The sequence below is a fragment of the Panthera pardus genome, unplaced genomic scaffold (genome assembly GCF_024362965.1).
Source record: "Panthera pardus isolate Hobbes unplaced genomic scaffold, ASM2436296v1 HiC_scaffold_20, whole genome shotgun sequence".
NCBI lineage: Eukaryota > Metazoa > Chordata > Mammalia > Carnivora > Felidae > Panthera > Panthera pardus.
Window position 1 is genome coordinate 76,293,444 of NW_026526766.1, and position 24,754 is coordinate 76,318,197.

General features: G+C 41.9%; 1 protein-coding gene across 4 annotated transcripts in view; it reads right to left on the reverse strand.

Annotated features, from left to right (window-relative positions):
• The window catches only part of ASTN2 (astrotactin 2), an 874,248-nt gene that overhangs the window by 575,263 nt on the left and 274,231 nt on the right, over positions 1-24,754 (reverse strand). The gene's annotated exons all lie outside the window — the stretch shown is intronic.

Below are 24,754 nucleotides of genomic sequence, written 5' to 3' on the forward strand. Positions count from 1 at the left end.
TCATTTAGCAGTTACTGCCCAAGCACCCACTCTGTGCCAAACACTATTTGGGCAGTCAGGATAAAACAGAGAAGGCAGCAGACAAAAACTTCCTGAATTCCTAGAGTTCACTTTCTGGTGAGGAAGCAATTAAGATATTCCAGGCATGATGCTAGACTTTCTACATAAGAATCATCTCAATTTCACTGATAAGTAACCAAAGATGTTCAGAGGTATTTAGAGGCTTTCAGGAGGGCAAAGAGACTTGATGACCCACAAAGGACCTACCCTAGGTGTGCTCTGGGGCAAATCAGGGCATCTGAGCAATCTGCGAATCTTATTATGGGAAAGTCTAGAGCAAGATCAATGATCTTTGCTGGGTCTATGAGAATTAACTCCTTGCTCTTCTTTGCAAATCTGCCTTCTCTGACTGTGCTGCTCCTCCACAAACCTGCCGTGCCAGCCTCTGGCCGGCCCACCCCTCTGCACTCTATCTCCTGCGCTCTTGGTATCATGATGGATGGTGGTGACATGTTAAATTATTCAGGCCCCGTGTCTTCCTCGAGCTGGTGACAGCGATATTGCATTTTTAGATTGTCCAGAACTGCACCTGATAGAGAAATATGTAGCTTGGGAATGTGCAAACCCATCTGACCCCCCAACCATTTGGGGAATACAAATGGTGCCAGTTGCTGGAAAAGGACAAAAGTGGCTAAAACTTACTATGTATGCCCCCTCCCCCAAACCACACAACTCACAGCTGCTCTGAGCTCCAGGGCTAAACACAGATGTTCATAGGCATCTAGCACCTGGAGAGGCTCTGACCACAGTTGCTACTGGTCACCGGTCACCGCTATAGGCCAGGCACTTTGCCCAGAGGTGACGACAGCTATCCCTACTCCTCCTGATGTGCAAACAGAGGCAGAGACAGACTGAGCTCCTTATCTGTAGTTACACAGCCAATGAGTAGCAGGACCTGAGTTTGAACCCTGATTTACCTGATCCCCCAGGAAAACAGACTCTGCAGTACTCTTGAGATTCATGTTAAATTTTTATTTACTTAAAAAAAATTTTTTTAACCTTTGTTTATTTTTGAGAGAGAGACACCGTGTGAGCAGGGGAGGAGCAGAGAGAAAGGGAGACACAGAATGCAAAGCGGGCTCCAGGCTCCAAGCTGTCAGCACAGAACCTGACATGGGGCTCGAACTCACGGACTGTGAGATCATGACCTGAGCCGAAGTCAGACACTCAACCGACTGAGCCACCCAGGGACCCTCATGTTGAATTTTTAAAATAGATCATTATGGTTAAAAAAGTCTTTGTAATAAAATATAATTAAACCTGATAGTTAATAATTTCAGGGAAAAAATGGAAATGACCTACTAGAGGACCATTTAGGGGAGGAATTTAAACAAAAATGATGGCATGTCCTTAAAATAGACTTTCATGAGACCATTAAATACAGTGACATAAATGTATGTTTAGTGACATGCAAACCTCTCCATGATATATTGTTGGGTGAAAAAACATACAGAGAAGAAGGCAAAGAAAGATTCCACTCATGTGCATTTATACACACTTGCTCATATTTGCTGTGAATTCCACTGAGTGTAATAAAAAATGAACATATTTTAATTTAAAAAATAAAGAAGAAGAAAGTAAAAGTCAATCTGAGATGTTTACGATCTAGAGTTATAAAATAAATTTTAAAAAGCATATTGCAAAACTCTCAGTGTAAAACGACCCTATTCTGTTTTAAAAATACATACCCTCTAAAGCATATGAATATATGTATATACATACACATATGCATAAAAAGATATTGTAAGAAATATATTAAGGTACTTCAGTGGTTATTCTCTGAGTAGTTAAGATTTGGGGTATGTAAAATGTTTTTCTTATTGTTCATCTGCATTTTAGGATTTTCCTTCCACGAATATCTAATGCTTGGTAATTTTTAAAAAAACACTTAATAAAAGTTACTTTTTAAAAAAAATAAATTGCCTTAATGCTGCAGTTTATGCCCATTCCCCACTTGAACTTGAGTGTGATATGGTCGTCATCCCAGGGGTAATCTTCCCACCTCAAGAATGGAGCTATCTCAATTTGTCCCCAAATTGTGGCCCAAAGAACTACCTATGTGGGAGAGAAGCTTTGCGACTAAGCTTATCTCAGCATCTCATGAAAGGAAAGCTTTGTCTTCTGGAATATCCCGTTGTTCCCTGTGGGAGGCTGCATCTTGCAGACATGGCTGTAGCACAATGTTCCGCCCCACACTTTCTTTGGCAATGTGACCTTTGGCACCCCCTATCAAAGGTGGGGAATGCTTTCCCTCCCCTTGAATCTGGGTCACCTCAGGGATGTCTTTTTAATAAAGAGGCTGCAGAGGAAGTGACACAACTTCTCTAGGAATGGGTGCATCATCTCTGGAAATGGGTTATCAAAGGCCATGCAGCTTCTGCCTGGCTTTCTTGAAACATTGACTCTCAGGTGCGTATTCCCTCTTGGAAACCTGCCACTGCTCCCTGAGAGGTCTTAGCCACATGAAGGTGCCACACACAGTGGTGCCATCAACAGTCTCAGCTGACCCCGGCTGCCAAGATACCCCAGTCCAGGTGGCAAATATGCGAGAGAAGAAACTTCCAGATGCTTTCTCCCCCCACCCCCGGACACCTGAATCATACACAGATGCTGGAGTATTTCCAGCTGAGTTCCAGTCACTGTGGAGCTTGGACAACCCGTCTATCTTCCTTTTGTCATTTATGAATTCCTGACTCCTAGAATCCATGAGCATAGGGTGGTTGTTATCTTAAGGCACTAAGTTTAGAGTGGTGTACTGTGCAGAAGGAGGTAACCAGAACACTCCCCTTGTCCAGTGCTACAAAAATATCCACACTCCTTCCCACTTGTCACCATATGGCATCCCTAGGCAATGGAAAGGTGACCTGGATGTTCAGAGACCCAGGTCCTAAGTCTATCCTGTTACTAACATGCTGTATGCCTGGAAAAGGCATTGACATCTAGCAAATATCACAGAACGCTTAGCACCTTGACTAGCTTCCCAGCAATGGCAGCTCCTTTGACCCCCACAATAATGGATGAGATAGGTACTGCCACGCCCACTTGCAATATGAAGAGACTGTGGGTCAGAGACACCACTAGTGACTTGTTCAAGGTCACATGGCTCATAAATGGCAGAACAGAGATGAGAATACAGGGGCAGGTCCAGAAGCTGTAACAATAAGAGATCAGATTCCGGTCCATGAGGTTGGCCAAGAATCAAGTTCCCTGCAATTCCCACCCTCTAGACTCTGCGTAGCCTTTTGGAATCACAGGTTCTGGCTATTCTACATCCCCACATGATGGCACTTCAGCTGCCTGAAAATGGCACGTGTGCCCACTTATAATCTTTCCTTCCAAGTCAGATATTCCTAACACCTTCAGCCATTCCTTATAACACATGTGTTACAAAATTAGGACATTTTTTGGATTATGAAGTCAATGTCTATATATTGTAGCAAATTAGAAAACAAAAGTTGGAAGGCACAAAGAAGAAAATAATAATCAAGGCAATACTCTCCCTCCCAACAGGTTTTCCTCCTTTCTAGTTTTTAACTATGCATTATGCATATGTTTTCACAACTAGATTTTATGGTCTTATAACATAAGTACATCTTGTGAGTTTTGTTTAAAAATATCTAAGCTTAAATTGATTCATTCGTGTATGTCAGAAATACATATTGGGATCCAGCTATATGCTTAGCACTTTTGCTATTATATAAATCACATATATCACACATGTGTGTATATGCACATATCTAATCTATACCAAGCTTTATGTGTATACCAATATCTTCATCTGTACACATATCTACATCCTATATCCACCAAAGTGTTAATAGCGAGTTTCTCTGAATACTGAGATTTTCTTCTTTCTGTGGACCTTTCTTATTTTCCTTTGTTTTTCCTGAAAATGAGCAGAGATTGCTTATGAAATTAAAATGAAGCTACATAAAATATGTCATATACATTATCCCATGTCATTAAGTAGTGACTCCAGTATCATTTAACGTCTGCAATATATTCCATGGTACCAGTGTATCATGCATTTCATCATTCCCTAGTGTTTGAATTTTATATTGTTTCCAATTTTTCACTGTAATATCACACCACATGTTCCTAAAGATAAATCTTTCTACACATCCTTGTAGTGTAGAATCCTTGTGCATCCATGTGTAGAATTTTCCTGAGAGTAAAAAGACAAATTTATGGGTCAAAGGGTATGGACATATTTAATTGAAGTTTTTGGTCCATATCAAGATGTCCTCCAGGAAGGTTATGCCAATGTCATCCTGATTAGTTATATACAGGAGTTGATTATTTCACTACCCCTTCTAGAACACTGGGTGTTACATCATGGTTTTCCAATCTTAGTATTTTTGATATGCATCCCATATCTCAAAAATCATTTTGTCATATTCTTTTCAACATACCCCGAAGTGATCAAGTCCTTTTTGATTTGTGATGTCCAGAACTAGGCATCATAACCCAGGTATGATCTGACCTACACAGAGAAGAAATGGACCAGCACTTCTCTTTCTCAGAACACGAGGCTTATAATAATGCAGCCAAGGACTGTCCCCGCTTTACTGGCAGCTGACTTGTATTCAATATGTTCTCAGTTCTTTGTTCACATGCACCGTAAATAAAGCACCGTAAATAAAGTCTTTCCCATCATGTATTTGTACAATTGATTTTTCTAAACCAAAGTAAAGAAAATTTATACTACCAAAGTGTGTCTGTGTATTTTGGCCCTTTCTTCTAGTGTCTCAAGATATTTTTTTTTTGGTCCTGGTCCTGTAATCTCATATTTTCACTATTCCCAGACTAGATGGCCTCTATGAACTGGATAAAAATGAAAAGGAACAGGAGGTAAGAAGAGGAATGAATAGTTACTAAGTGTCTGCAACATGTCAAGTGTATAGTACAAATTAATGCTGATTATCAAGAAATTGATGCTTGCAGGGATTACTTGTCTTGGGAAAGGCCACACAGCCAGTAAGGAGAAATGATGGGTTGAGAAGTCTAACTGTGGTTCTTGCTATTCCTGGTGTACCATGCCAGGTCTCCCCTGATCTAAGGCAAAGAGACTAGTGTTCAAGAGAACTATGTGCAGAATAGAACCAGACAGCTCTTAGTTACAGAACTCTCTTTAGATTGACATTAGTCACTTAAGGAAAACTCTGAATAAAACTGGACAATCTGACTATACTACCAAACACTCTACAATTTCCTCCTTTGGAAACAACAACAAACTATTGTCCATTCAATAAAGTCCTGTTGAAAGCTTATGCCATGCCAGAAAGTGGATATGCATTGGTGGAGTGAAACAGAAATATTTCCTGACATCACAGAGTTTGCATTTAATTGGGAAGAGAGACTATTCAGATAAACACATATAAAAATCAATACACCTATGAGAAAAGCTTTGAAAAACAGCTTGCTGGCATTCAGATATCCTGTGCCTGTAGTATGTCTCTGATATACCTGCACCTGTCCAAAGTAGAAGTGCAGTTTGCCCAGCATGATTTATTCTTAGTGAACCCATGATGGCTCCGAGAGCTTCCAACTTCCCTTCTCACACGTTCACTATGTGAATTTGGCTAAATGGCCTCGTTGTTCTTGAGAATCAAAAGCAAATCAAATCAAAATCAAATCAAAGTTTCAAAGGTGCTTCATCACCCATTTGAAAGGAGGGTATGATTTGTCCTCCTTCAGAATTTTGGAAGCTTTTCTACTTAACCTTGATTCCTCCAAGAATATAACTAACTCTGTGTTCTAAATACATATTGTCAAATCATTTTAGCCCTGGAAAAGTAATTTTCTTGAGTTTGGGGACTGAAATTGAGGCAGACACTTAAAAGTAAATACTACTTCCTCTATATGTTCGAACTGCATTTCTTATGAAACATCTTTATTCTCCCTTTTCTAGTGTTCAGATTTTCTTCTTGATATATGTGACAGATCTGACAGATTCAGAATGAATTTAGTTTTATACTTTCATCTGGTAATAAGGTTTCAGTTGTTTCATGCAATGGGACAATCATTTTCTTGTTCTTATTGTTCCAAAGGCAATTTTAAAAGCTTGTTTTATTTTTTGTTATTTTTGTATTGTTTTTCAGAATTTCCCACCGTGAACTGACAAATTTGAAGGCTCAGCATTTCGGAGACTATTTTCATAAGTTTGGGCTAAGCAGTTACACATTTTCGGCCCTTTTAAAAATCTTTTAGTTCCTGTGCAAATACATCTTCTCCCTCAATGCTTCCCAAATCCCTCCTTCATTCTAATTCTCTGTGATTATTTGCTAAGAATTTCATTTTTCTGAGTCTTCCTCTCTGTAATACATCTATTCCATTTTAGAGTCTCTGGTCACAAAACCAGGAAAATCTCTTCTCTGACATTAAAATATTACATATATATGTGTATTCATAAATTCTTGGTTATAATATTTCATCTTTTGAAATAGAAGTGTTATTCTTGGTTTAATAATATCCAGCACTGGCAAAGGTTTTATGAAATAATCATTTTCCTAAATTGTTGCAAGAGCTGCAAATTTGCATGGCCCTTTTGGGAAGCAATTTGGCAAAATAAAAAAGAGCCTTAAAAAATAGTCATCCCTTTTGACCCACTTCTGGGAATTCACCCTAAGGAGACCATCCTAAATATAGGAGAGGTTTTATGTAGCATCACACTCATTGCAATGTTATTTATAAATATAGGAAAATGGAAAATAACCTTAACGCCCAACTTGAAGGGAATGGTTAATTATGTTGGAACATTAACTGGGCCTTGATGATAATTAGATAGAAAATACTTGTATCCAATACTAATTTTAAGAATGGGGGTAAAATCATAAAGTCTGTATTTACAAAGTGATTACTGTTAAATATAGCAAAGATTTTTCTTATGGTCCAGAGGAGTAAGATATTAATGGGCCTACTCTCCTCCAGATAACAATAAAGTCGGAACAAAGTGAAAACAAAATCCACCACCTGAGGGCTCTAGAAAGTAAATACAAACAAGTATGTTTTGGAAAGTAGTTGAACTTGGAAAAAGAAGGCAGCACAGGGAAATTTCTTGGGTTTCAAGCTTTATCCTGAGGGTAGATCACAGTTTCAGTCTGGCTCAGGGCAACTGAAACATCAAAAAAAAACTGTGTTTTTTCTGGAGTGAGGACCCAGTGGATGAATTCGGATCAACCACTGCCGCCAGGGAGGGAAGGAGGAATCCAGGAAAGAAGGGATCCAGAGAGGGTCTCATAATCTATGTGTAAGCCTTGCCCACGTCTCTGGCTGACCTCCGAGCCACACACAGGTCGGGCAAATTATAAGCAGCAGAGCCAAAGAAAGAAAAACAGCTGAGATTTGAGTGGCTGCTCACCACAGGCAAGACGGTCAGATGGACTAGGCTTTTAACACAACTACTGTAATTGTGCTCAACAGGAAAAAGATGATTACAGTGAATAAAAAAATACAAGAATTATTAGCAGAAAAACACACACCCAGTGCAAAGGAAGATTTTAGAACTGAAAAATGAAACAAATATCTTAAATTAAAAAAAAAATCGCTGGATGGGCTTAATAGGGATAACAGGAAATAATCACTGGCCTTGCAGGTATATTAATAAAATTCTATACTCAGAAAAAGAGAGAGAAGAAATAATGAAAACTATTAAATAGTGTCTAAGGGAAACATAGGACAATATCAAAAGTTTTAAATATGGATGAGTGAAGTTGCAGAAAGAGAGAGAACAGAGTAATAAAAATTAAAGAAATAATGGTTGAGATTTACCAACTTTGGTGTTAAGAAATATATGAAACTAGCCAATTCACAAAGTTCAGGAAACACTGAACGGGATAAACATGGTGGGGGGAGGCGGGGCGGGTAAAAAGAGGGCCACACTGATAGTCAAACTGCTGGAAATCAAACTTATGGAAACATCCTGGCTCTAGCCACTTCTATATGGCAAGGAAAAAAGAGAAAAGGCTATAAAGATTAGGAAGGAAGGAATAAAAGTATATTTGTTTGTAGATGACATGATTATTTAGAAAAAGAATCACAAGAGACCTATAAAACAACCATTAGAATAAGTAACTTTAGCATGGTTGAAAGATAAAAGGTTAATTAATATATGAAAGTCAACTGTATTTCTATACATAGGCAGCACACAATTGGAAAATGAAATTTCAAAAACAATTCCATTTAGAAGAGTGCAAGAAACACTGCTTAGTAAGTTTAATCAAAGGTATACAAGATTTCTTCAATGAAAACAGCAGAAAACTACTAAGAAAAATTTAAGAAAACCTAAGTAAATGGAGAGATATGCCATGCCTGTGGACTGCAAGACTCGACACTGTTACGATGTCATTATCCATCCCCCGCCCCCCACCCAAGTATATCTGTAGGTTAAATGCAATCCTATTCACAATCCAATGGGAGTTTTTTTGTGTTTTTTTTGGGGGGGGTGGAATTGGTAGAAATTGACAGGGTGATTTAAGAATTTATAGGTAAGTGCAAATAACCTAAACTTGCCCAACAATTTTAATTTTTTTAATGTTTAATATTTTTGAGAGAGAGAAAGAGAGAGAGAGAGGAACAGAAATACAGGGAGACACAGACTCCAAAGTCCAGGCTCAGAACTATCAGCACAGAGGCCGACGTGGGGCTCGAACTCACGAACCATGAGATCATGACCTGAGCCAAAGCCGGATGCCCAACCAACTGAGCCACCCAGACACCCCTCAAGCAATTTTAAAACAGAATAATATTGGAGGGCTTACACTACTTGTTTTCAAGACTTGCAATAAAACTATAGTAACCAAGGGGCACCTGGGTGGCTCAGTCGGTTAAGCGTCCGACTTCAGCTCAGGTCATGATCTCACGGTTGGTGAGTTCGAGCCCCACGTCAGGCTCTGTGCTAACAGCTCAGAGCCTGAAGCCTGCTTTGGATTCTATGTCTCCCTCTCTCTGCCCCTCCCCTGCTCATACTCTGTCTCTCTCTGTCTCAAAAATAAACATTAAAAAAAAAAAACTATAGTAACCAAGACAAGCAGAGGCATACAGGTGAATGACACAGAGTTCAGAATTATACACAACAGAGTTTTGATAAAGTTGTCAAAGGAAAGCCTTTTCCACAAATGCTGCTGGAACAGACAGACAGCCAGATGCTAAGAGATAAACATAGGCCCTAGAGCATGCCATACACACATACTAACTCAAACAGATCACAGAACTAAGGGTACATCCTAGAACTATAAACCATCCAGCAGAAAACAAGAGAAAAATCTCTGTGACTTTGGGATAGACAAAGATCTTGGGTAAAGAACCAAGTGCATGAATCATAAAAGAAAAAATATATATATACACAAAAATATATCAAAATATATATATATACACAATATATATATACATAGACAAATATATATATATACATAGACAAATATATACATACACAAATCATATAACAGTGAAAACATTTTGCTCTTTTAAATTTTTTTAACATTTATTTATTTTTGAGAGAGAGAGACAAAGCATGAGCAGGGGAGGGGCAGAGAGAGGGAAAAATAATCCAAAGTAGGCTCCAGGCTCTGAGCTGTCAGCACAGAGCCCCATACGGAGCTCGAACTCCTGAACCATGAGATCATGACCTGAGCTGAAGCCGAGCGCTTAACCAACTGAGCCACCCACACACCCCTTGCTCTTCTGAAGACACAATGTTAAAAAGTAAAGGCAAACTGTAGAAGAGAAGAATGTGTCTATAGCACAGTAGTCCCCCCTTATCCAGAGGGAATACGTTCTAAGACCACTGATGGATGCCTGAAACCACGGATATACCAAATCCTATAGATAGATAGATAGATAGATAGATAGATAGATAGAAAGATAGATAGATGACATGTTTTCCTACACACACGCACATGCTAGATAGATGACGTGTTTTCCTACACACACACATATCTACGACAAAGTTTAATTTTTAAATTTGGCACATGATAACAATAATAACTAATAATAATAAAATAGAACAGTCATAACAGTTATGTGAATGTGGTCTCTCTCATAAAATCTTACTGTGCCATACTCACCCTTCTTTTTGGGATGACATGAGATGACAAAATGCCTACATGATGAGATGAAACGAGGCTGGTGAATGACGCAGGCATGATGAACTGTGAGGCTAACTGTGACCTTCTGATGCTGTCAGGGGCATCAGAAGTTAATTAGAACTGAAGTTAATCAGAAGTAATAGAAACCACAGAAAGCAAAACCGAGGATAAGGGGGCGGATACTGTACATATATTTGACAAAGGACTTGGGTTGAGAATATATGGAGACTCCTTATAATTTTATAAGAAGAAGACAAAAAACTTGGTTAAAAATTTACAAGTTATTTGAAGAAACAAAGAATGGCATTGTATTCTTTTACAAAGAATGGCAATAAACATGTAAATAGATATTCCACCTCTTTAGTCATCAGGGAAATGAAAATTAAACCACATTGAGACACCACTACATAATCATTAGAATGGTTTGTTTTTGTTGTTGTTGTTGTTGTTTTTTAGCATGGGTAAATTTAAAAGAAAAAAAGATCAGCCTTACCAATTCCAGCAACGTTTGGGAACAGGTGAAACTCTCATACACTGCTAATGAGAATATGTATCATGCACCTACTCAGAAAAACAACAACCACCATTTCTCAAAAACTTAAACCTACAACAACCATAGGGCCCACATATTCCATTCCTAGTTATTTACTAAAGAGAAATAAAAACATATGTCTACACAAAGACTTATGCATGAATGTTCATAGAAGCTTAACTCACATAACAAAACCTGAAATCAGCCCCAATGTCCACCAACGGGTGAATAAATAAAGCATATCCATATAATGGAATCCTATTCAGCATTAAGAAGTAACTCCCGACCTATGCAACAATACAGATGAATCTCAAAGTCATTGAGTAAAAGCTACCAGACACAAAGAATACATGATTATCTGTATGGTCATATATATGTTTACCGTATGATTCAATTCATATGGAATTCTAGAAAGACAAATCCAATCTAGAGTGAGAAAAAAGCAGATCTGTGGTTGCCTGATGTTTGTGAGTGGAAAGAAGAGTATACTACAAAAAGGTCACAAGGGATCTTTTGAGGGTGATGGAAATGTTCACTGGTATATACATCTTCCAAAACTCACTGAACTGTATACTCTAAATGGATGCAGTTTATCGTACACAAAGTATACTTCAACAAAGTTGACCTCTGAACTGCATATAGAAAAATATGATTCAAGCTTGGAAAGAAATTACAGCCAAATTAAAATGTCGGTAGTATTTGGATGATGAGGTTACAGGAAATTTTTGTTTTTATGATTTCACTTTCAGTAATGTTACAAACTTTCTTTAAGGAACAGAAATCATTTTAAATTAAAAAAAAATAAACTGGCTTATGTCAGGTTAGATTAGGCAAGCATCCTTTTTCTGGTTAAATGTATAAATAAGATGAATTTCTAAAACGAATTGTTTCTGAAGACTACTATTCTTGTTGATCAGACCTAAGGGCAGAGAGGTACTCCCAGAGGGATAAGTGTTCTCCCTCCGCCTCTACATTTCATGCACAAAACTGGAACAGATACAATTCACTAATTTACCATCAATTGTGTTTTTAGTGAAATAATTCTTGTGTAGCTATCTGGGGAACTGAGGTCCTTGCTGATTGATACACTGCATTAGCTCTGTGTTGTTTTGTGTATGCAAAATTCAGTGTGTGCGTGTGTGTGTGTGTGCGCGCACACACACGCACCTGTGTGTGTATCCCTTTGGATCTGAGTGAGCTTGTTACTGTTTTGACTGAAAGAGAATGGTAGAAGTAAGTCTAAATATCTTCCAGGGCTCAGTCAAAAAAGGTCATGCTCTTTGACCTGGTTATCTCTGGAGGGTTACACTGAGAGAAGCCAGTCCCTCTCCCAAAAGTCTGACTACCTAGAGACTACCATGTTGGAGAGGCTATTTGTAGAAGCACTGACTCAGCCCCAGCTGGATCCCTTAGCCAACAGCCAGCATCAGCTGTCGGCCATGCCAGTGGGCCATTGCGTATGTCCTGCCCAGCTGAGTCGTCAGAAGACTGCAGCACCCGCCCTTCCCACCCACCCCGATTTTTGACTGTAACCACATGAGAGACTCCAAGCTGGAATTGCTCAGCCAAGCCCTTCCCAAATTCCAGACCCATAAAACTGTGGGTAAAATAAAATAATTGTTGTTTTTAGCCACCAACATGTTGAAAGTAATTTATTACGCAGCAACGAGCATTTGTAACAGTGACCTTGGGTGAGTCACTTGACCTCTTTCAACTCTTTAGTCTTACATCTCTAATAGGAATATCATCAACTCTTAGTACTGTTGCAAGGTTTACAAGAATTTTCAAACCTTTGAATACTGAGCAAATACTTGTGGTTTCATTTTATTTGCTTATTTACACAACACACTTATTGGATACCTACTATATGTCAGGCCTGTGCAGTAGGCTATGGGTCTATTATTAATAAGAGATAGTCCTTTCAGCCAAGGAACTCATATTCAGATGAAGAAAAGTGGTCAAGAAGCCAGGTGATGGTGGACACCTGGGTGGCTCAGTTGGTTAAAAGTCCAACTTTGGCTCAGGTCATGATCTCACGGCTTGTGGGTTCGAGCCCTGAGTTGGGATCTGTGCTGACAGTTCAGAGCCTGGAGCCTGCTTCGGATTCTGTATCTCCCTCTTGCTCTCTGCCTCTCCCCCACTCGTGCTCTGTCTCTCTCTCCCTCAAAAATAAATAAACATTAAAAAAAAAATAAAGAAACCAGGGGATAGAATCAAGTATGACAAGGTCATCACATAAGTCAGTGCAGGAACATGCTGGGGATACATGGTAGGGGCTTGCTCCCATCATCCTGGGGGTGGTGCTGAGAATGGTCAGGATTCCAGATCATGTGTGTGGAGCTGGAGGGAGGCAGGAGAGTGGAGAGAGATCATTGTATAACAGTAACAGCATCTGGCTTGGCTGGTGTGAGTGTAAACTAAACAAGGCATGTGGACTGATGCACACAAGAAAGGCGTTCTGAGTGGCCTACGTAAATCTTGGTGAAAACAGATCCTTTTGAGGCATGGTGGAGGCACCATAGTGCCTGCCTTTCATGTATCTCTCTGGGCACAGAAAAATAAAAAAAAAATTAGTAGGCCAGCAAATAATCTAGAACATCAGATTCAAGTACCTGCTACCTTAAATAATCTTTGTCACTGTGGATGAGCAAAGCAGGAGACAAGGTTAATGGACAAGAGTTCACCAGAAACATCTTATTCTGTTCAATGCAAGTCTAGAGGATTGGGATACTGGGAGGCAGCTGTGGAAGCCTGACTCCAACATCTTGGCAAAGCCCCTCTTTCCAAGTCAGGTTTACACAGGGATCCGCCTACCTCCTGCGGCCCAATGGGTGCCCTGTGGCCAGTACAGTTATTTCTTGATTGCCAGATGACCACGATCATTCTCACAAAGTGCACGTGTTCGTGGTGTGTGTGTGTGTGTGTGTGTGCATGTGTGTTTGGGAGGCAGGCATCAACAAAAACAAAACAAAACAAACAAAAAAACACTTTTCCATTCATCATTTAAGTAAATCCATTTAACAACTCCATGCCACAAGTAGGATGAGCAGAGGGTCATAGAAGTAACGTGCAAGGTCCTGTGTCCAGGTGACAACAGTAAAAGAGCCAATTCGCAGTCACCTCTGGTTCCCTACACCCAGTGCTCTTCCCGGACACCTCTCGTGGACATGTAAGAATGGTGACTGGTGGAGATTAACAGTGAAGCTTTCTTTTAGATCAATCAAGGCCTCAGATAGGTGAAGAAGAGAGAGAAGGGAACCCTATTTGGGACAAGGAAACACAGTGTCTCCTTTTCTGTGAAAAGCCCACTACTTTTACGTGCTGGAAACATGCAGGGCTCTATGCAAATGCCATATTTAATTAGCTCTGGTCCAAGTGAAAAGAAACTAAATTCAATTTGCTATTTGCACTCCTTCTTTTCTCCCTTGGAGAAGTTTAGGGTTTTAAACAGCTCAGGGAGCAGGGAAAAGAAGTAAAGTTAGGAAGGAAGGAAGGAAGGAAGGAAGGAAGGAAGGAAGGAAGGAAGGAAGGAAGGGAGGGAGGGAGGGAGGGAGAGAGGGAGGAAGGAAAAGAAAAACAAAGCTGTCAAATACCCAGAGTTGTGCCAATCAAGTTGTCTTAGGTAAGAGTGGGAGACTTTGTCAGGAGGTGGTTAAAACTTTCCCCAAACCATCTCAAAATGTTGACGGGATGTTTGCCTGCCTTAGTGGTACCTGGCACCCAGTAGGTGCTACCTCTCAGTGAGGTACCTGGCACGCAGTAGGTGCTACCTCTCGGTGAGGTACCTGGCACACAGTAGGTGCTACCTCTCGGTGAGGTACCTGGCACCCAGTAGGTGCTACCTCTCGGTGAGGTACCTGGCACCCAGTAGGTGCTACCTCTCGGTGAGGTACCTGGCACGCAGTAGGTGCTACCTCTCGGTGAGGTACCTGGCACGCAGTAGGTGCTACCTCTCGGTGAGGTACCTGGCACGCAGTAGGTGCTACCTCTCGGTGAGGTACCTGGCACGCAGTAGGTGCTACCTCTCGGTGAGGTACCTGGCACGCAGTAGGTGCTACCTCTCGGTGAGGTACCTGGCACGCAGTAGGTGCTACCTCTCGGTGAGGTACCTGGCACGCAGTAGGTGCTACCTCTCAGTGAGGTACCTGGCTTGCAGTAGGTGCTACCTCTCAGTGCGGTACCTGGCACCCAGTAGGTGCTACCTCTCAGTGAGGTACCTGGCTCGCAGTAGGTGCTACCTCTCAGTGAGGTACCTGGCACGCAGTAGGTGCTACCTCTCAGTGAGGTACCTGGCACCCAGTAGGTGCTACCTCTCAGTGAGGTACCTGGCACCCAGTAGGTGCTACCTCTCAGTGCGGTACCTGGCACCCAGTAGGTGCTACCTCTCAGTGAAGTACCTGGCACCCAGTAGGTGCTACCTCTCAGTGAAGTACCTGGCACCCAGTAGGCTCTAACAAGTGTTGGCCAGAAGGAATGAAGTAGGAGGGGTTGTTCTCACCAGCATCCCCCAGGGTGTCATGCTACAGATGCTCTGAAGAGATGTTTTCCAATTTAATCCTGTTTGCTGAGTTACTGGCCTGTTAATCTCAAACAGAAATACCCTACCATTCGCTGCAGGTCTGCTTTGTCCTTCCTCCTCACTACAACTCCCCACTCAGCCCTCCCACATTTCCATCCCAGTAGAAAACAGCATCTTTTCGAAGCAGAAACCACCACACTGCATCTCGTTTCAGACACAACGATCCCAGGGTGAAGTGCATCCCTCTGGTGCTAGATCCCACCCAAGGGTTCCCACATCTTATGACAGCAGGGCAGAAGGCAGGTGAACCCCCTTTTAAAAAACACTGTTAGGCCAAAAAAAAAAAAAAGAGTCATTTCCAACCTCTCCCTGCCTCCTACAAGAGCAAAAGTGCTAAGTGATTTCACTGTCATTCAGAAATGGATTCCCTGACAAGTTTTATAAACTCGTTAACTAAAACTTAGGAGTCCTGGGTCCTCATTCTATCAAAGCTGCCATGTGGCTTTAAGTCAGTCATTTACCTTCTCTGCTTTCTCGTAAGAGAAAAATAATTATATCCTTCCCCATATATTTTGTAAACCCATTATTCAGTTGAGAAATTCTCACATGGCCAAGTCAGAATTCTTGCTGGTTTCTCCCAAACCCGCTACCCTGCCAGCCATCCCCATCTGGGAAAAAACAATCCCCAGCCATGCACTTAATCAGGCCAAAACATGGCAGCCGTACTGGTCCCCTTTATTCTCTTCCAGAGAACAGCCAATCCATCCTTATTTCTTTCTGTCCTTTTCACTCACAATGCATCGTTCACCCTGTCCTTTTTGCTGGTCATCAAACACATTAACCTTGTTCTTGTCTCAAGGTCATGACATTGCTCCTTCCATGCCTGGAATGTTCTTTCTCCACTTCGTATAGGCCTCTACTCACATGTCACCTTAGAGAAGCCTTCCCTGACTACCCTACCTGAAATACCCTCTTAGTCCATTCCCACACACTCTATACTCTGCTTTATTTTCTTCATAACATTTATTACTATCTGAGATGAGGCCGTATCTTTGTTGCTTCTCTCTTCCATCACTATAGAACCGTCAGGAGATTAGGATCTCAGTCTTTCCATCATGGTACTCTGTACTTAGTCGAGTGTCTGGCATATAGTAGGCACTCCATAAATATCCATAGAATGAATGAACAGATAATGCATGTGAAAACATGTAGAAAAGCTCAAAGCTCCAGAGCCAAAGGGGAAATTACACATTATCAGCCTTCTGGCCCACTCCAAAGACAGGATTTACAGGTAGGTCTGGGAATCTCTTACAAATACATATACGTTTCAGGGACTCACCTATTTGGTTATATGAGGAGCTCACTGGGGAAGCAAAGGAAATGAAAAAAGGATAGATTTCATTTTGCTGGGCACAGTGTGTTATTTCCCAAATTGCTCTGAATTTCCCAGGACATGGCTTCAGGCTTACAGAGTGAGGGTGCCAAGGCCTGGTGTAGCCAGGGCAGGAAGGCCCCCACGGAGGAGCATATGGGCTTGTGTTATGGGGTAGGCAGTCCAGGAGTGGTCTCCAGGGCCCCCGCCCTCCAATGCCTCCTTCACCAGAGCCTCTCATCCACTGGTTCCAGAATTTTCCACTCCACAGTTAATAACAAAGTTTACCCTTACCAGTTCTAGGAAGCGCACATGACTGGGGATGAGATCCACCTCAGATTCTTCCCTGCTGTGCAATTTTGAGAAAATTACTTAACCTCTTTGACTCTTTCTAAATTATTTTCTTTTATTTTTTGTAACGTGAAAAACACGGACCCTGATTCCTGCCTCACCAGCTCTTCTCTAAGCATTTGTGAATAATAAAAATTAAGGGATCCCAGGATGACACGTCCGTTACCCTCAATTTCCCAGGAAGGTGATGAAGCCTGACTTTAGAATCTTTTCTACAAGTAGATTTTTACCAGGTGGAGGTGAACAGATGAACAGCACTGGAATGTGAAAAGATAATTCATAGCACTGCACATCTATTACTTCACATTAAAGGAAATGATTTGTATTCAGAGATTATGTAATTGTGAAGTGCTGAACAATTACAAAATATTTTGGCTCCTTTTGGGTATGAGGGAGGGATACAAAACCCTGAAATAGAAGAAAGTGGTGGCTCATAGGAAAATTTTGTCCTATCTGTTTGTGAATGACTGAAAACTCCACCTTCCTACACACATTCTGAACACTTCCGGCCAAATGACTCACCCTGTTATGATGGCAAATGTTTGCTAAGCCTCTACTACATGCCCGGTTTCTAGACCTGAACCAGTTCTCAGACAAAACCCACTGGCTAAAGGAGAGGCTGGGTACCCATAAGGAAGACTGCAAAACTACACCAAGTGTGCACAGCAATAGCTTCTCCAGGTCTTCCTCAGAGAGACTTATGGTCTGTTATTTGGGTAGTCATATCGTCAAGAATATCCAGATTTTTTAAAAGATAAGATAGTTGGATAGAAGTTGACACAGATACCCAGGAACCCAAGGCTTATTTAAAATGGGGGATGTATGGACTGCCAGGTAACCGACTGGAGTCCTCCCCTATGAGGACTCCCGCATGAGATGACCATTTCCCAGTCCCCAAGTGCATAATATACACAGACAGATGTAACGAGTGGCAGAACCCGCTTTCTACTGTTCTCTTGTCTTTTTTCCCATTGTTCCTCTATTATAATAAACTATCCTAATGGGGCATTTCCATATCCTTATCCAAGCAGAGGTATTCCCATCCCCAGCCAAGAGAGGAAATCACAACCAGTATCTCATCCTGAAGGTAATGGATGTGGCAAGTGACTCTTAACGACCCTAAAGATGCAGGGATGGTGGTATCTATCTTATCTCCATTTAATTCACCAACCTGGTCCTTTAACAACGCAGATGGATCCAGGAGGATGGCAGTGAGCTACCACAAACTCAAACAAATTGTTGGCTCAACTGTAGCTGCCAGATGTGGTGTCTATGCTACAGCCAATTAACACAGCCTTGGGCATAGAGTCTATGGCTGTTGATCTAGAAAATAAGTTTTATCCCATCCCTATCTGGAAGGAGGATCAGAAGCAGTTTCCATTCCCATGGGGTAGGCACCACTACACATTTACAGTCTTGCCCCAGGGCTATATTACCCTCCATCAGCCCAGTCTGAAGGGAAATGGATCATGAGCACAGTCTGCAGAATATCACATCGGTCTGCTCTGTTGATGCATCATGCTGATTGGACAAGATGAACAAGAAAGGGAAAGTGCATTCAAGAGGTGGGGAGATAGACATGATCCAAAAGGTGGGATATAAATCCTATGAAGAACTGGGGGGTTGCCACATCAGTGAAGGGTTTAGGTTTCTATGGCCTGTGGTATGTCATATATCTGTTCCAAAATAAATGAGAAATTCCTGCATCTTATAGTTCACACCTCTAGGAAAGAAGCAGAATGCGTGGTAGTCTTCTTAGGGTTCTAAAGGCACCATGTTAAACATGTAGGGATATTGCCCTGGCCCATTTTCCCAGTAGCATGGAAGGCCCCCAGCTCCAAGTGGGTCACAGATTGGGAAAAGGTTCTGCAGCAGAACAGGCTGTGGAGCAAACAACCTGCCATGTGTACCATTTGATCCACTGGACCCTGTAGCGTAAGTGTCATTGGTCACAATAAATAAGTGTGTGGAGGTCATGGCAAGTGCCAACTAGGAGACTCATAAAGTAGACCCCCAAGCTTCTGGATTAAGGCCATGCCACCTGCAGTAGAGAGGTGCATTTGCAGGGGTGAGGGGAGTTTCTGGTAATGCTAATGGGTCCTATCAAGAGAGCAGGCAGCCAGATCTGCCTATCATGAGCTAGATTCTGTCCGATTCCGCACATCATGGAGGAGAGACGACACACAGAAATGGCACATCCAGGATCAGGTCCAAGCAAGGTCAGCATAAGTAAATGGCCCAGACCCCATGCCATCCACCAGTGGCACATATCACTCACGTTACAGTTATGGCCACCTGTGGGTGGGATGGAAGGGTGGAAGGCCAAGCTAATTTCACAAAGAGATATGCATATAAGCCCAAGTCCTTCTGCACAATGTGCAGGACTTCAAAGGGTGCACTTGGCCATCTACATTGTGAAAAAAGAGGAGAGGTCCAAGGTAAGATATAAGTGGATACATGATTTAATTGGCTTGTCAGGGCCCCGGCAGAGAAAGACACCTTGCCTGTTGAACACCAACTTAAGCAAATGCCTTTGAGAAGTCAACAAGGCATCCCAGGCAGTGGCTATCAATCGGTGGTGGGCTTATTGAGGAGAGGGCCAAGACAGAAGGCCATGGAACTTGTCTTTTCACTTTCAGTAGTTCAGACATATGCCATAGCTCAATGCTCCAAACAAAACATGTCCCAGCTCCCTAGAGCCTGCTTACAAAGCTTTCAGCCATCCGCCTCTTCTAAGCTGACCCTGACTACCCATGTGAAATAGAAGAGTATCAAAGACAAGAGAGACCAGACAGGCAGTAAAAAGCTCCAAAAGGGGCCGGAATCAGTGACCGGCAGGTGTCTCTGGCTCTGAAATTACACGACAAAGGAGCCAAGGATGGGAATATTTTCCTAGTACCCTAGCTCTCTCAATCATGCCATCAGAATCACCAGGAAGCTGTTAAAATGCAGATTGCTGGGCTCCCTCACAGAGTGGCAAGGTCTAAGAGTCTACATCTTTAGCCAGTTCTCCAAGGATGCAATGCTGGCTGTTCAGACACCACCCTTTGCCTGCCCCTGTCCCAGAGCAACAGGAACTCAGAAGCCGACCTTATAGGCACCACTCCAGACTCGAACATGCTGTGTTCTCACAGCCAGCTTCAGTGATGGAGGCCGTATGTGTTGTACTTCAGAGCCTGGCTTTGGGGTTCTACGGATCTGCGTTCAAATCCAGACTCTGCCACTGACCAGCTATGTGACCTGTGGCAAATGGACTTCACCTTGGGGGCCTCAATTTTCTCATAGAAAATGAGTCATAATAATAAAAACTTTGGGGGACGTTGTGAAGATGTAATCAGAAATACCGAAGGAAAAAAAAACCAGGCATGGTGCTTGGCACTAAGTAAGCCCTTGGTAAATACGGGTAGTGCTCTGTAAACTGCAAAGTGCCAGCAAATATAAGAGACTGCTTTCTACCGGCATGTGGCTTTTATTTTCCAATTCAAACTTTCATCTTTCAGGGCACAGAGGGGTAACAACATTAGGAGGGAAGGAAAGGAAAGAGACTGTGGTGGGGGGTTATGATTCCTCCCTCCCCACCCCTCCCCACTCTTCCTTCACCCCTCCACCTCTCCTCAGCCCTCTTCTCCCAGGTCACCCTGTTTACATCTGGACTTGGGACTTCGGTGAGAAATAGCTTCCCATTTTCCTTACCCACGGTGCCAAGAGAGGATGAGTAGGCCAATGTTCTCCCATCTCTATTAGCAAACCTGTCTATGTTTGTGTGGCCATCTATGATGCAATCACCTCGGTTAGCACAATACCTGGCCCATAACACTTGCACAGATATTACTGGTTGAACTCAACTGAATTTACAGCAGTTAAGGGTCCAAGATCTGGGTGGGCCCTCGTATTGTGTCTGGGTCAGCGTATGACCTTGGGTAACCCTCACCCCTCATACAGGCCTCAGTTTCTCATTTGTCAAAAACAGAGATTTCCCTGGCCTCTTTCAGCTCCGGGTGGGAGCATCCTGGACAGACATCTGAATGGGGAATTGATAAGCCAGGGTCCTGGACCCAGATCTGCCACTAACTCATGGTGAAGTCACTTCCTCTCTCTGGGCCTCAGCTTTCCCATCTGCAGGATGGAATGATTTCCAAGAACTCATTTCCCATTCCAAAGTCCTAAATTTCTAGAATATTTTGTTTTAGGCCTCTTTGGGGCTCAAGGTCAAGGCATTTAAGCAGTGTTTGACATGATGGAGAATGAGTGTGTTTCCTTTTATCTTGTAATGGCCACATTTACCACATCTCAGATCTTACTGGATGAAATCTCCCCTAATAACACACAGTAATAATGATCATTAATATTGCATGTAATCATTAAAGCACAATCATATTATTCTCAACTCAGATGGTAACTTTTAAATGAGAGTGCACCAATACTTTAGAGCAAGACAAAGGAAGGCAAAGATGGACTGTTCTTTGAATCTCTCACTCGAATCTTCTCTACATGCATTTTAACCTTACAGGGAAGCGGTATAAGATAGTGAAGGCACCACTGGATTTGGCTTTAAAAGCTATGGCTTCCATGCCAGCTTCTTTTACTTACTAGCTGTGTGACTGCGGGCAAGTGACTCAACCACTCTGGGCCTCAGTCTTCTCCTCCGGGAATGCTTCCCTGCCCTCACAGGGGTGTTGCAAAGATCACCTAAGATAATGGATGTGAAAGTCTGTTGTAAACTGTAAAGCTCTCTGCAAACACAAGACACTGCCATGATGGTAATAAAAAAGCAAATGGCACATGAATATTTCACAAGCACAGACTGGGACAGATTATTTGTAAAGTACCCCCATCTAATGGGGTTTTACAAATACACACTCCCTGCCCTTATTATGAACCTCCTAATAATCTCTTTCTAAAGCTCATCTGCAAACTCCTTTTCTCTCCCCTGTCATTTCTTCTTAATATCTCCTCTCTCACACAGCTATTTATTACTGAACGCTGGGTAGCATTTGGGGAGACAGTTGGTCAGAAAAATAGACACATTCATATTTTGTGCAGACATAAACAAAATAAAGCAAGGATACCTCGATTCTAAGCTATTAAAAAATATACATCTTCCTTGTGGGTCTGTCTGCAGTCGCTCCTATTAGTAATACTTAAGTCTGAAATTAGGTTTAAAAACCCCATCCCCATATGTAGCCTCCAATCCATTCACAGGTGGCATTAATACAGAAAGGGAAGAAATAGGCTCAGATGCATTTTATTTTCCTCTTAAAAAAAACGTATAAATTTTACAAAGCCTTTTGGAGCCTCTCTTGGCTAAAGGAGAAATCCTTTTGCCATTAACTGCTCCTGCAGAGAGAGCTTGCTTGCTGCAAGATCATGATGAGGGTAAGCATTAATTAAATCTAACTGCGAGAGAATAATTATGTACACATATCCGTCAGGGCAAGTTGTCACTATCCAGTAACAAAGTTGGATACAAACTCCATCAGCAGAACTGTCAGGCGGCTGTTAAAAGGATATAAATGTGTCCCAAAAGGATCATTTCATTTAGGGGGGAAAAATTGGATTGCAAAGGATTAATGAGGCGAGGGGTTTGTGTTTTCAATTGAATGTAAAATGCAAACCGAGGAAGTTGTGATATCATCATTTAACCTTAATGTATATCTACATTTGGGTTTCTAACACGTGGTGGGGACAATTAGACCTTGTGCATCAAACCAACATTCCCATCAAGCAATGAGATTAAAGGTTAGATTTCTGTAAGTCAGATTGCACAAAAGTTTACAAAAATCTAATTTACACAGATGGCATATTCTTAATAATAATTAGGCAAGGAAATGAATGTAAATCCCACCAGGGTCATTTGGGGATTCAGGAAAGGGCCCTTTTTTTTGCAGCTGCCTTCATGTCTGCTGAATTTCAGTCCAACCTCAGTAGCACGTGCATGCACGTGTGTGCGTGCCTGCGTGTGTCCCACACGGAGGCCCCAGGCAGGTGAGGTGAGTACAAGTCTTGGAGACAGGTGCTGCAAACGGGCACAGCTACAATGTAGGAACAGACACAGCAGTGTTGGAAGCAGGTCTAAGGGGACATACAGGCTCCAGCACTGTCTGACCATGTGAGCTTGGGCTACTTCGTGTCTCTGAACATCAATTTCCTTTACAAAATAGTGTTATTGAAGGGTAGTCACAACAATATATTTGAAGGCATTTAGAACAGTGACTGGCATAAAACAGGTGGCCAATTATTGCTACTGTGTCCTAGCATATCTAGGTCCCAAGGGAGGAAACAAACCACAACCTCAGGACCTGTTCTTCCTCACTGGCATCCTGGCTGGGGCAGTCATAGGTAGTGACGGTTTCCAGCCGAGGCAAGGAATAGGAAGCCCGTCTGGTTTCACTGCATGCTTCATGGCCAACAATAGCAGTCAACACCAAGGTCATTTACTCCAATGCACTCATAAAACAATTTGTAGTGGTTGGTTGACTGACTGCCTACCTGTTTTCTGCTCCATAACTTGAGCCCCATAGGGGTGAGGACCTCATGTGTCTGGTTTTCTACTGTCATCCCAGAACCCAGAATGGTGTCTGACCCTCGGTAGGCACTCAGTTGAAAGTAGGAATGAAAGTCAGGTTGGAGGCCCTGGACGGGGATGTAGCAGAAGGAGCTAGAGTTGGAAAATGGGAATCAGGCACAACAGTACTAGAGAACAGCCAGGAAGAGACTCATTCTATGCCAGGAAAGATGCCGGAAGGATGATGCTCTGACTCGTCTGGCTGTACTGAGGCCACAGAAGTTGATCCAGTCACAATGAGGCCAGAGTCTATCAGAGATCCTAGCCATTCTGGGATGCTGTAATTATCAGTGTAATAACCTAGTCTTGACTTCTCAAGATCTTGTCAAGTTATTTTTAGGTCCTGCCTGAATGCATGATTTCTGCAAGACCTTTCCCCTTTTTGGAATCTATGTAGGTTGCTACAAATGCAAACATTCTGCTGAAGGGGATCGCACTGACCCTTCTCAGCCAACATCTTTCCCAAGGGAACCAGGCTGACATAGGCACAGAAGGAGGCCGGCAACATAGCTATTCCCTGGAACCTTATCTTCTCAACTAGACCATACATAGGGCCTTTCTATTTCCAGAAGATATCCTGACACAATGGACTATTTCTGTGGCCTGAAAAAGACATATGAAGAACATGGATTGAAACAAAATAATTTTTCCTGACAGAAGCCACTTTTCTAGAAATTTTCCATTACAACCTCATCTACACACACTCCCTTCCACTCCCCCACCCCCCAAAAAACAAAATAAAATCAGTGTACATTATACAGATTGCTTCTCTCTATTTCCACCTCTGATTGAAAGAAATATCTTTCAGAGGGATAAAAATTAAACCACACAAATTGCCAAGAGTCATCATTGAAAGTAAAATAAAATTTCAGGAAATTGGGCCAAAGCCAGAAAACTGAGGTCATAAAATGTCAAGACCCATAAAGAGAATTTCATACTTCTGTTGAAAAATCTTTAAACTCTAATTCTTGGGGGCAGAATTTTATATATGTTCATTTGATTATACTTTTAATAGTATAGTTTAATTTTTCTGTATTATGGTTTTGCTTACTTGATCTAATAGGAAAATTTCTGTAAAGATATTCCCCTTTGATTATGTGATTAGTCAACCTGTCATTGTACTTCCCTCAATTTTTTTTTTTTATATATTTTGAAGCCGGGTTATTTCTGTATGTAAGTACAGATTTCATTTGTCTCCTGGTGAACTGTACCTTTTATGATTAATGACCGTCTTTATTCCCAAGAATATTTTGTTTCTTGTTGTAAAGTT